Below are 14,564 nucleotides of genomic sequence, written 5' to 3' on the forward strand. Positions count from 1 at the left end.
TCAAGTTTTTATTCCTGTTTATGTCTCTGAGTTTATTTGTAATTTCTGGTTTATGTTCTCTTGTTTATTGGGTTCCCTTTGTGCCTTTGCCTATCTGTCCCTCGCTCCTTCTCTGTTCGCTCGCTCCCTCGCTCTCCGGGTCCTAGTCACGTCCTTGTGTTTTGTCTCCCTATTCTGTTCCTCTCCTTGTCTTTCATTCCATGTCTCCCCTGTCTGTCATATGCATCCATGTCGGTTTCTTCCCCGAACCCCAGTGTGAAGCCCGTTTGTCTCTGTCTGCATCTCATTGTGTTTCCTGTTTTATTTTGACAGTCTCTTGTCCTGTGTTCAGTTTTGCTTCCCCTGTCTCGTTATATCTATTCGTCTCAGCTGTGTCTCTATTTTGACCCTTGTGTACGTATATATTGTGTCAGTTATCCATTATGCCTTGTCAGGTCGTCTGTTAATCCTCCTTTGTGTCTTCAAGTTGTTCCAGGTTACTGTTCAAGAGTTAGTTTTCCCAGTTTATGATTCATGATTAGTGTCACGGCTGCCGAGGCGAGCCGTGTGGAGTTGGAAAAAGGACCCAAGAGCAAGCAGTGTATGAAAAGATTAGTGGAGTTTATTTACAAGGTGTCAGTGGCAGGAACAGAAAACGAATAATGAGACAAACTAACGGAAACCTAAACTGGGAAAACTAAAGAGCAACTAGAAATCCACAGGACACGGGGTGAAAGGCAGAGAGACGCAGACTGACGGAGGATACAAAAACGCAGAGAGACACAGATGAATGCAGAAAAGCGCGGACTTACATGGAGTAATACAGACGAACCGGCAACAGGCAGGAGAACACACAGGGCTTAAATACACACACCAGTAATCAGGGGATAAGAGACAGGAGGGCAACACAGCTGGGAGAAATCAGAGCTGACGGGACAGGGGAAATGTAAACTGAACACACTCACATCAGACATGAACCTTCAGAATAAAACAGGAAATTAACAGACAGAGAACCAGACAGGACACTGAACTTGACAGGCAGACTCATGAGCAGACACAATAACACCATGGACAGACAGAGGGAACACAGAGAAGTGGGAGCAGGCAGGCAAAGAACAGAAACCTAACAAATGGCAAAATAACAACAGAATACACACTCGGAATGAACAAAAGCATAAGGAAACACAAAACACTGAGTCCTCAGACTCAGGACCATGACAATTAGTTTTTGGTCTAGTTGGTTTTCTCATTCGTTTACATTTTTGTAAAATTATTTTTCTTTGTCAGCTAATGGTAAATATTTGGACGATAATACTGATTATGATAACGTTTTGAATTCTTCAACCAGGAGGGAGTAGAGAAAAGGATATGAAAGAATAAAAGCCAGCACACAGTCATGAAAAGGTTTGTTTTAATCGGGTCCAGTTTGTCTCGTTAAACGCTCTTTTTATTTTTGTTCCTGGTCTCTGCTTGCCTTTCTATAAAAGTTCCCACTAGTACAGAGCACACCTTATCGTGACTGTGTGGGTGTGTTTTGATCAGATTTGTTTGACCTGGAAGTGTATTTGTCAAAACACGGAGATTCAAATGCTGCAAAATCCAGATTACCAGATGAGCACAGCTGGATCGGCACAAACGTGCATAAATCTCTCACGTGAAACAGCTACAGCTGATAAGTTTTGCGTTCAGGCGTCTCATAAGATGACTGATGCAAAAAAAATGTTTTTTAGGGCCTTTCAGGTTGGAAAAATTACCTTATTTCCTCCAGTCTGTACCATATATTCTGTAACACCTTCTTCAATACATTTCCCGGAACAATTCAGCTGATTTGCTCCAGTCACTTTGTTCTCTGAATACAAACCTTTTTAAAGCTTCATCATCCCACTATATAATTTTACCACAATCAAGACATGATTTGCCACCTCCTGCAGTCAAAAAGACTCACAGGTGTGTGACACTCCTGTGACTGTAAACTACTACTGATGTCCCTAATCGTGCTCATCTGTGTGACGAACCTCGTCAGATGAGTCACAAGACGGAGTGCTGTTGTTTGTCTTTGTGTTTCATTTAACTCTGTGCGAAGGCAGGTCCAAACACACACTTACAGCAGTTATTGCTCAGTAAGGAGGATGAGTTGAGTATTTTAGAGAGCGCCTGGAGCAGTGACAGACGCCTACATCACAGACAGATATAATAACAATATAATGCAATCCAATTTGATGTCCCTCTGAAGAAAATATCAGAAACACCCACGTTTGTGCTGTAACACCTGTGTGTTAGGAGGAAATGCAATGCAGCCCTGTACAACATTATTAAAACCTCAACACTGAGTTTGTTTAGTACTGGTTTTTGCAAGGATGACTGTGCTGAACTGTTACTGCTGTTATGCAGACTCCTCCGCTGACCTCTCTAAATACACCTTATATTACCATAAAGGTTTGATTTAAACCTTTAAAAAGCTTTTCATGGTGCGTACTGCCTAAGTGATCATGCTTAGAGCATTAATAGGCACTGAAAAGCTTATCTGAAGAAGCACAAACTGAAGAGGGCTTCATCAGGGTGATATGGAAAAGTACAATGTGGCACGAACTCAAAAATATTTTGCTCAGCAAATAAATGATATTCGCAAATTTTATTTGTATTATTAAATTAGGTTAGAGAGCTTATTAGTGATTGCTTTCTGCTCTGAATTTACATTGTAAAAGTTCCCTTTAAATGTTGTAGTGTGTAGATTTTTCACTCTAATGTGAAACGATTTCTCTAACTCTGGAGGGTTTGAGGCCATTTAGAAAATTTAAGCAGGTAAAATGCTGACTGCACTCACCGGCCAACTGCTTGTTAATGTAGATATCTAATGAGCCAATCAGAAGGCAGCAACTCATGGCATTTAGGCATGTAGATGCGGTCAAGATGACTGGCAAAAGGTCAAACTGAGCATTAGAATGGGGAAGAAAAGGGATTCAACTGACTTTGAATGTGGTGCCAGAAATTAATGCCAGTGGAGCTGGTTGGAGTATTGTTTGAAACTGCTGATCTACTGAGATTTTCGGTTTACAGAGAACGGTCCAGAAAAGAGAAGATATCCAGTGAGCAGCATTCTCTGGATGAAAATGCCTTGGTGATGCCAGAGGTCAAACTTTTTTGATAGGAAGGCAACAGTAACTCAAATGGCCACTTGTTACATCAAAGCTGTGCAGAAGAACATCTCTGAATACACAGGACACCAGATCTTGAAGCAAATGAGCTTCAGCAGCAGAAGACCACATCGGGTGCCGCTCCTGTCACCTAAGAACAAGAAACCGTGACTAGAATACACACAAAAGCAACAAAACTGGAAAATACAAGATTGGAAAAACATCGTCTGGTTTGATAAATCTTGATTTTTGCTGCAACATTCGGATGGTAGCATCAGAATTTGGCGTCAGAGTGGTATGTAGCAGCTTTTCTGCGTCTTGCTTAGTACAAACTGAGCATTGCTGAGACACCACAGCCTACCTGAGTATTGTTGCTGACCATGTCATAGAGCTGAAAACACCCCAAACTGCTTTCTTAAACATGGCAGTGAGTTCACTGTACTTGAATGGCCTCCACAGTCACCACATGTGAATCTAGGAGAACCCGTTTGGGCTGTTTTGGAACAGGAGATTCACATCATAGATGTGAAGCTGACAAATCTGCAGCAACTGTGATGCTGTCATTTCATTATGGAGCAAAATCTTAGAGGAATGTTTCCAGGACCTTCTTTAATCTGTGCAATGAAGAATTAAGGCAACCCTGAAAGCAAAAGAAGGGGTAACCCAGTGTACCTACTGTAGCACAGTGTAGCTGTTAACCAGATAGGTGTATTATATATATAGCACAGTGTGTAATGGACACAGTATACCAAATTAAAATAAATAAATTAAAAAGGTAATTAATTACAAGTGAGATTTTATTCTAATATAAAAACAAAACAAATCTATGACTATAAACACTTTTACTGCCGTGACATTCATGGTCTATTTCCTTATACTGTTTAGAGGCATTTGCAATAGATTTTCCACATATGTAAAATACAGTAAAAGTAGAATTTCTGACGACCTTCAATTGGTAGATGACCTGAGTCATAGCCGCCCCAAAATTAAGCATAAATATTCTATACAAAATACGTTTTCCCAAAAAGCAAGTTTCAAGTGAAATAATCATGAACACAGTTGAAGATTTGCCCACCATTACTCTGCTTTGAAGTACACTTGAGTGCACTAAGATTTTAATATGGGATATATTTTCACTGGGTTAAAAGTCAAGCCTCTGAAGCATCAGTGCAGCATTTACTTTTTAAATGCTGCAAAAACATCACCTATGATCAACAGCATATATGGTTTTCCATCAAACATTTGAACAGGCGCTTTAAATTATGTTTTTACAGCTGCCGGCTTGGGTCTGCACTCCATCTTCATCCTCCTTGATCTCAGAGCTTCGTGTGGCACCATCAATCACATCCAATTACATTTAAAGTCTCACAGATTTTCAGGAAGCCTCGCTCCTAAGTGGTCCTATGTCTCACATCTATGCCGTGAGCTTTACGTCAATGTGGGCGGCTTAAGAAAAACAATTGGATTTCTTGAAATCTCAAACCTCTGTAAATCAAAGTTCCCCCTAACTACAGCCCAGAAACATCGTCTCTGTAAAATCAAAACAGATCAAAGAATTTTCATCCTATATTTACAAGATATTTCTTTTAATGACTGAAATGTTTCTTTGAAGCCTGAACTTTTCATTGCTGACTAATATCATTAACACTGCTCTACTCTGTTCACATGTCCCAGAGAGCCAGCACGCACAAAACCCGTTGACTGACTGAAGCAGCTAAGTGGAATTTAGCCATCAAACTGTAAATGATAAAATTAGAAGTTTGACAGCCCCTGATTACAAGGATTTGCTGCTTGAAATGAGAAGAAATTGCATGAAAGTTTTCACAGTATTATGTGAACTTGAATGACAGACAGACAAGGAAATTGGATAAAATAATGTGCCAGGGTTTGATTTAATTTTTCTCAATTTGTCTTCACTCAGGCTGAAATTTTGAATGAAATCCCTTCAATGTATGTGAGATGCATTCTCTGAAACAACCACAGAAACTGTTGTAATGTTAAAATCAGCCTTTCGTGTGGTTTTTGGATGATGTCTAATCTCTGTCTTGGATATATAGATGAACATATACACTTGATTAGATACAGCTTGCTAATCTGGGTTGCACCAGTACTGCATTACTTTTAACAAAAGTAATGAGATTTCTTCTTTGACTGAGAATTCAATTCAATTCAATTTTATTTATATAGCGCCAAATCACAACAAAAGTCGCCTCAAGGCGCTTCATAGATACAGAGAAAAACCCAACAATCATATGACCCCCTATGAGCAAGCACTTTGGCGACAGTGGGAAGGAAAAACTCCCTTTTAACAGGAAGAAACCTCCGGCAGAACCAGGCTCAGGGAGGGGCGGCCATCTGCTGCGACCGGTTAGGGTGAGAGAAGGAAGACAGGATAAAAGACATGCTGTGGAAGAGAGACAAAGGTTAATAACAGATATGATTCAATGCAGAGAGGTCTGTTAATACATAGTGAGTGAGAAAGGTGACTGGAAAGGAAAAACTCAATGCATCATGGGAATCCCCCGGCAGCCTAAGTCTATTGCAGCATAACTAAGGGAGGATTCAGGGTCACCTGGTCTAGCCCTAACTATATGCTTTAGCAAAAAGGAAAGTTTTAAGCCTAATCTTGAAAGTAGAGATAGTGTCTGTCTCCCGAATCCAAACTGGAAGCTGGTTCCACAGAAGAGGGGCCTGAAAACTGAAGGCTCTCCCTCCCATTCTACTTTTAAATACTCTAGGAACAACAAGTAGGCCTGCAGAGCGAGAGCGAAGTGCTCTAATAGGGTGATATGGTACTACAAGGTCATTAAGATAAGATGGGGCCTGATTATTTAAGGCACATTATTTATTTATGTGAGGAGCAGGATTTTGAATTCAATTCTGGATTTAACAGGAAGCCAATGAAGGGAAACCAAAATAGGAGAAATATGCTCTCTCTTTCTAGTCCCTGTCAGGACTCTTGCTGCAGCATTTTGGATTAGCTGAAGACTTTTCGGCGAGTTTTTAGGACATTCTGATAATAATGAATTACAGTAGTCCAGCCTGGAAGTAATAAATGCATGAACTAGTTTTTCAGCGTCACTCTGAGACAGGATATTTCTAATTTTAGAGATGTTGCGCAAATGGAAGAACGCGGTCTTACATATTTGTTTAATATGTGCGTTGAAGGACATGTCCTGGTCAAAAATGACTCCAAGGTTCCTCACAGCGTTACTGGAGGCCAAGGTAATGCCATCCAGAGTAAGAATCTGGTTAGATACCATTTTTCTAAGCTTTTCAGGGCCGAGTACAATAACCTCAGTTTTATCTGAATTAAGAAGCAGAAAGTTAGCGGCCATCCAGGTCTTTATGTCTTTAAGACATTCCTGCAGTTTAACTAATTGGTGTGTGTTATCTGGCTTCATGGACAGATAGAGCTGGGTGTCATCTTCATAGCAGTGAAAATGTATGCTATGTCTTCTAATGATGCTGCCTAAGGGAAGCATGTATAATGTAAACAGAATTGGTCCTAGCACTGAACCCTGTGGAACTCCATAATTAACCTCAGTGTGTGAAGAGGACTCTCCATTTACATGCACAAACTGGAGTCTATTAGATAGATATGATTCAAACCACTGCAGCACAGTACCTGTAATACCTACAGCATGTTCTAATCGCTCTAATAGGATATTATGGTCGACAGTATCGAACGCTGCACTGAGGTCTAGCAGGACAAGCACAGAGATGAGTCCACTGTCAGAGGCCATAAGAAGATCATTTGTAACCTTCACTAAAGCTGTTTCTGTGCTGTGATGAGCTCTGAAACCTGACTGAAACTCTTCAAATAAACCATTCCTCTGCAGATGATCTGTTAGCTGTTTGACAACTACTCTTTCAAGGATTTTTGATATGAAAGGAAGGTTGGAGATTGGCCTGTAATTAGCTAAGACTGCTGGGTCTAGAGATTGGCTTTTTGAGTAAAGGTTTAACTACAGCTAGCTTGAAGGCCTGTGGTACATAGCCGATCATTAGAGATAGGTTGATCATATTTAAGATCGAAGAATTAATTAATGGCAGGACTTCTTTGAGCAGTTTTGTAGGAATGGGGTCTAAAAGACACGTTGATGGTTTGGAGGAAGTAATTATTGAAGTTAACTCAGAAAGATCAATTGGACAAAAAGAGTCTAACTTAACATCGATGGTACTAAGAGTAGCTGTAGATAATATTACATCTGTGGGATGATTGCTGGTAATTTTTTCTCTAATGATAAAAATTTTATTTGTGAAGAAGTTCATGAAGTCATTACTAGTTAACGTTAAAGGGATGGTTGGGTCAAAAGAGGTCTGACTTTTTGTCACCCTGGCTACAGAGCTGAAGAGAAACCTGGGGTTGTTCTTATTTTCTTCAATCAGTGATGAATAGTAAGATGTTCTGGCTTTGCGGAGGGCTTTCTTATAAAGCAGCAAACTATTTCTCCAGGCTAAATGATGATCCTCTAAATTTGTGACACGCCATTTCCTCTCCAGATTACGAGTCATCTGCTTTAGGGTACGTGTTTAAAAATTATACCACGGAGTCAATGTGTGCACAAATACAAGCTTCAAATAAATAGGGACAAGATGTCGTTCATTTCTAATGATTGTTGCTTACAGCGTTCACAAAATGCCATTTGATGCACTGGACATGATTTTAATTCATTATCAAGGAAAATGAGAAAGAGCAAAAATAGCAACTTCATAATTATTTGTCATTCAATGGATATTAGCCTCATATTAATGTATTCTTTTTTAATATTATTGTTGTTGTTAATACCAAGGATACAACTGAATGCCCACGTGAGCACACGCAGCCACAATCGGCAGCATCCGACAGGCTCATCCATCTTTATTACTGCAGCAACAGCCTGCTCACACTTGCCATGTGAATACACAGACTCTGTGTTTTTTCCTCGTCCTTCCATGTTTCCCTCCTTATTTCCTCATTTTTGAAGCATAAGCTTCACATGGGTAAGAGTGGACAGCACATTTATCAAAAAGACAGACTTTATCTTAGTGTGCAGATGAAAAGCGCAGTCCCCTCAGATCGTAAAATTCAATCCCGTGTGGATTTATTGAGAGACCACTCGCAGGTTGTTTCCATGAAACAAACGGGCCGTTTCTTTTGTGCAGCTGCTTTTAATGTGACTGTTATTCAGGGAATGTGAAATGTGAGCATTATTTTTCTAATTGGCTTTTCGTGAGCTCTGTGAATTGATGATTGGTAGACTGTGAATATGAGCAAGTCAGAGATTGGTTTACTGCCTGTGGATCGAACCAGGGGGAGTTTGGAAGATGACACAATTGTGTTGCTTTGTCTTCAGTCAGAGGTGATTATGGTCTGATAAAATAACATCTTCTCCTGCTCCGTTTCTCACTTATACTGACGCTGACAGGAACAAAGTGTTGGATGACTCAGGGCAGCTGTCAGAAGACTTTAATTGGGCACGCACACACTCACACTCACTCACACAGCATCATCATCACTCCAGAGGGCATGACACTGACTCACAATCACTGTCTAGAGGTTTACACCCTTAGAATGTACTGATTTACATTATGAGGACTGGCTTTCCATTCCATCAATAACATATATCTGCACACGCACACACACACGCACACACACACAAATCCCTCCTCTCGCTGTATGAGCTTGTGAGCAACCCCCTGGACTGCTTCCGATGAGCTTCTGCTTTGTTAGTGCAGTGTAAGTAGCAACATGATAACATCTACCCAGCTCTGCAGTATTTTCTAAATGCTTTAAACCACACTGATTGTAGTTCCCATAATTTTAATGGTACACAGCTGGATTTGAAACTCTAGATTTATGCACCGTTGCACAAACCGGGGAGAAATGCTGTCCTGAATCAGTGTTACACGCTGGCTCTACCACCACAGTAAGTGATAAATGGGCTAAAATAAGCAGTGCAAAGTGTTTCATATGGAAATGGGAAAAATGTGAACCGCTGTTTTAAACGTCAGTAACTTCTGTTCATCTGTTGCAGCAGAAATCGAGACTCATCAGCCCAGACAACTTTTTTGTAGCCTCAGTTTCTTCAGCACCATGGACCTCATCTGCTTCAAGGTTTGACATGTTGTGTGACCACCTCTGCCATCAACAAGGCATTTTCACCTCTGCCTCCGGCCATTCTTTGTAAGCCCTAGAGATGGTTCTGTGGGAAAATCCCATTAGAGCAGCAATTTCTGGTACTCAGTGCAGCCTACCTGGTACCAACCAATTGAACAGCTGTACCTAATAAAGTAATAAGTAAGTAATAAACCAATGGGTGTACATTCTAGCAACTATTTAAAAAGAATAGCTCTACTTAAAAGGTACTTATTTTGCTTTCCTTATTTCCTCATATATTCTCTTACACTGGCCTCAGCAACCCAGTAGGCAACAAAATGGCCAAAATCTGAAATATTAACCTCAAAATTTGTATTACTAGTTGCTGTGCAGTAAGTCAGACTCTAGAGTGCTCTAAAGGCTTCAGACAGTTTTTATAGTCTGGATCTTTATGATGCCTATTAGTTTAAAACATTTCCCTAGTTTTGCATGTTCAGCTAGAACGACTAAAAAGTCTGTTAGAAAGTCAGCGTTAGTCATATTAGAAATTTTGTTCTGATAAATCACTAAAAAGACTAAAAACACATATCCAGAAGAAGTATTTTATTAACACAGTTTCTTAACTGTATTTATTTTGAGTATCTTAATTTAGAGTTTTAATTTGAATAGTAATGATAGTAATGGATCCTTTTTGGGTTTCAGCTTAAAATTAGTAAAAAATAACATGATTATGTGATTACCTAAAAAAATAATAATGGGCATTTATCAATAAAAAAAACATCTGATCTTTCAAGACTTCTACAGTTTCTGCATTAGTGCAGTTAAGCCTTTTGTGTTTCTGTTATGGATGTACATCTGTGTAGTAACATCCTTGGTGTTAACTAATGTATGATTTTATTAGTAGACAAAAAAAAAGACACACTTCACCTTCAGCTCTGTGTCTCAACACTTAGACATACTGCTCTTTATTTATTTAATCAAAAATATGTGCCAATACTTTTCTGCATACTTTCTCACAGCACAGTAATACATAGTCCTTATACAGTCAATACATTCATTAAGAGGAGGAAAAAAGTGGATTTATGCAAGCCTATAATCACTCCAATACAATCAAAAAACACTGATTTGAAATACTGCCACGGAGGAGGGTAAAAGACTGCTCGAAAAAGTCATTGTGTAGAAAATCGCTATCAGAAAAATACCAACAAAAAATGCCAGAAGCGTCATGAGTACATTAATACATCATTAGAATAGTGTGCTGCATTTAATGACTGAGTATAAATACATATTCGATCTTATACATTACAAGTCCTATGGCACAAACACTTTTAAAGCTCCTTTCTGTCTAATATAAACTTTATTTACACACACATTTGTGCACACACAATTGTGCAAACACACACGCGCGCACACGCACACACGCTGCAGAGCTGAGCAGGTAGAGAGAGACAGAGAGGAAATGGAGCAGAGAAAGATGCGTGAAAGAGAAAATACAATTTTCCCCTCTGATTGATTTATGTTTAGTTATCTTTTTAATATCTGGCTGCAGAAAATATAGATCCCGGGCACTTTCTTTTTTCTCCCCCTCATAATAGGGAATATTTCTTGGCACTGACCACCCTCACACACCAACACCTTCTCCCAGCAGCCTCACGTGGGGGAATATGGGACACCTGCATGTGACGCCCCCCCCCCCCCCCCCCCCAACAAACACACACACACATCCATCCCTCCGTTTTGATTTCGCAGCATGTCTGCCTCTCTCCCTGGAGGCCGTGACAATGAGCCGCTGGTTGTCGCATAAAATGTCACATTAACATTGGCGAAACACTGAATGGGGTTAACACGCCAAATGAATGTCATGGCAACACTGATCTGGGTTGAGCTCCGTACACTGATGCTGAGGCAAATTTTTTGAAATTGCACTTTCCTAGTGATCGCATGTTGGCCATTAGGCAACGCTGATTAGAACCGAGGCACATATCTCATGGCGTTTACATTCGATCAAGTCTGACATCCTGCTGCTGAGCGTGGCTTTCAGTATCCACTGGTTTCGGCTCAAGGCCCCTAAATTTCCTGGTGAAAAAGATGGAGCGATACGCTGTGCACGAGGCATAAAAGGCTCCAAGGTAATCAGTTAACAATTAATGAGGACACCTGAGAAATTAACTTTGAGCAAGTCCTTTTGCAAGCAAAGAGGGATGAGTAGGAGGAGTAAAGGAGGTGAGGAGCAGATGGCTACTCGCTCATTTGTTTGTTTTTCTGTTTGTTTGCATTCAGGGGGAAAAAAATCTATTTGTGTGGGAAAAAAAAGAAATTGGAAACGAGAATGGACGGGCAATGTACCGAGAAGGCGGGAGGGTTGGAAGTTGGGAAATTGGGTTTACTCTGGTAAAAGAAATCTTTGATGGCAAAAGAAATTGGAAAGACTTGTATTGTATAAGCCCATAGCTGGAATTTGTACAACTGCAGCACTTGAAAATGTTTTAGCACAAAAGAAATGGAGGTTTTGGACACAGTTTTATCTCTCTGTGAGGAGTTCAGCCAGTTCACTGGTGGAATGAGGATTTCTTAATAAATGAGTTGGACTAAACTCATTATCTCTCATTTCCTCATCACCTATAGACACTCCAGGGCCCTATGATAGTTCAGAAATTTGATTTGGTTTATCTGTGACATCATCAATTCTTGTGAAAACATACCCTCCCTTTCATGTAAAATGTAACCAAATGCATACCAAAGCCCAGTTTGGTGCCACCTGGGGTAAGTGGGCACAGCAGATGTGCAAGTTAATATTCGTCAGCTATAAATGGGTGGATATGCTCATTTTAACATAATATGTACTGTTATATTGTGTTGGAAATGTGTAAGCTTATTTGACTATCAAAAAACAAACGTTACATTACTACAAAGTCTATTTGCCAGAATGATGGTAAGTTTTATTTGATGGGAAAATATCTTCTTATGCCACTTTTATTGTCTCACCAAAGAAAGTTCAAGACTGATTTAATCATAAATGCACTATAAATGCATATTTTTTAAAATAATTTTCAGAATGGGCATAGGAAAATTATATAAAAAACATTTATATATTTTTTTAATGTTTACAAGTGCCCTCCAACACCAGCTATAACACAACATTTAAAAACTATTTAATTCCCAACTCATTGCATAGTAATACTTGGCCATCATCACTTTTTTTAGTATCATTTCCAACATGCATGGAACAGCTAAGGAATACCGTGTTGTATTAATGAAGATGGTAAATAGACTGGTTCACATGTGGCACTCTTATACTTCACAAGTAGAGTAGCTCTTCTTTTTTTCTATGTCTAAGTGCTTTTGTCTAACATTCACACTAAGATGAACACATCAGGGACGACTTGGAGTGCAAAGATACATTGGCATGCAGACTGGAGCATGGCTTGCCCCACTAAACTTCTTGATTAGTAAATGACCTGCTCTGAATCTTGAGTTACCCAGATGAAAGAGTCTGTGTTAAGATTTACAATGGGTGGTAGGTGGCATAATTTAGTTAGGTGGTCCATAAGGCCTCAGTGACACCTAGAGATCCTCTGGCAACCTTTGGCTGCTAGGGAAAAACATGCGTTCCCTGAATGGTTGGTAAGCGGTTGCTGGCCTTTGCAAGGTGAAATCGGTTATCAAAAGGATGATGCACCAAACACCTCTTTGTGATTCCTTTGGTCAATAGCAGGTTTCTGCAGCTGTCTGAAGTTTGCATGGAAGATGCAAACACTTGCTAACTACTAGCCGAACTTTAGTGAAACTTGGAAAAAATGCAACTCAAACTGAATTTCACCACTGCTGGGATAGCAGCAGTTAGCCAGCAGTTGGTGTCATCCATAGCTAGCTAACTACAGGCAACTGTAGGGTGACCAACTGTCCTCTTTTCCACGGACATGTACCCTTTTCATGTTCTGTCCGGTGCGTCCGGGGGGATTTTCGAGATGGATGAAAATGCCTGGGTTTTCCTATTGGCCTACAGAGGACGCATATGTGTGACGTCATCCCCGAGCTGCTGCTTTGTGAGTGATTGTTCTGGGCTTACAGATGGGACAGATGATGTTTAAAAGATGTCAAAGCGCAAATGCATCCTTTCAGACGAACTGCAAAAGAAATTTCCCTCATCCCGGTACTGGTAATTTTTCTTATACAGATGAGGCATCATTACTGTAGCATTATTTAATTCCAGAGGTTTTTAAGTTATTTTTTTTGCACTTGTTGGCTTCTAAAAGCCATAACACAGAGAAGGCATCGTTTAAATATGTTAAATATGTTTCTTTAAGCAAACAGTATTATTAAAGTTCTTCATGACTGGGCCAAGTGTCCTCTTTTTTGGAAATCAAAATATGGTCACCCTAAGCAATTGAAACAATCTGTTAGCGACCAAAGCAATCTTATATACCTCTCTGTGACCAGTTTAATAATAATAATAATAATGGATACTTTATTGATCCCCATGGGGAAATTACTTGTTTTTCTCTGCATTTGACCCATTCACTCAGTGAAGCAGTGGGCAGCCCACTAAGCAGGCGCCCGGGGAGCAGTGTGTAGGGACGGTACCTTGCTCAGGGGTACCTCAGGGTAGCCGTTAAGTGGATTCGAACCGCCGACCTTCCGATCATGGGGCGACCACTTTACCTACTGAGCTATCCCTGCCCCCACCTAGCGACTGCCAGCAACCACTGGTTAACTATGGAATACACATTTTTCCCTAGTAACTCACTGACTCATCCCTAGGGCTGTCTGACAGGGGTTTAGCTATTGATTTCACAGACTTTTTTCTGGCGACTAGTAGTTGCTGGGGGGAGGGGGTCACAGATTAGTCTCAAACTCTTCTTCTGCATCATTCAAAATACCAGCAGAGCAAATTTGCCTGCTGTCTCTCTGTGTCAGTTTCAGTCATTTAGGAGCCTATTGACGATCATAAGACATCCCAGCACGTATGCAAATCATGACACCTAGGAGTCTGGGCAAAACATTTGTATGTAATGAGTTGGGAATGAAAACAGGCTGTTTAAACATTTGCCTTATTTATGTCAATTATCAGGGTACAAAGAAGAAGGGAAAATGATCTGCAATACATATATATATATATATATATATATATATATATATATATATATATATATATATATATATATATATATACATATATATATATATACATATATAACATATATATATTAGGGGTGCAACGATACTCGTATCAATATTGAACCGTTCGATACAGTGCTTTCGGTTCGGTACGCATATGTATCGAACAATACAAAATTTTTAATTTATTTTATCAACTTTTCTTCTGACGATGCTGTCTGTGTTGAGAGCTCACTGGATCTGCGTTCGAC

This window comes from Copadichromis virginalis, linkage group LG4 (assembly GCF_057382275.1).
Source record: "Copadichromis virginalis isolate Kocher_CV1m ecotype Utaka linkage group LG4, C_Virginalis_male_GT1.1, whole genome shotgun sequence".
NCBI classification, from domain to species: domain Eukaryota; kingdom Metazoa; phylum Chordata; class Actinopteri; order Cichliformes; family Cichlidae; genus Copadichromis; species Copadichromis virginalis.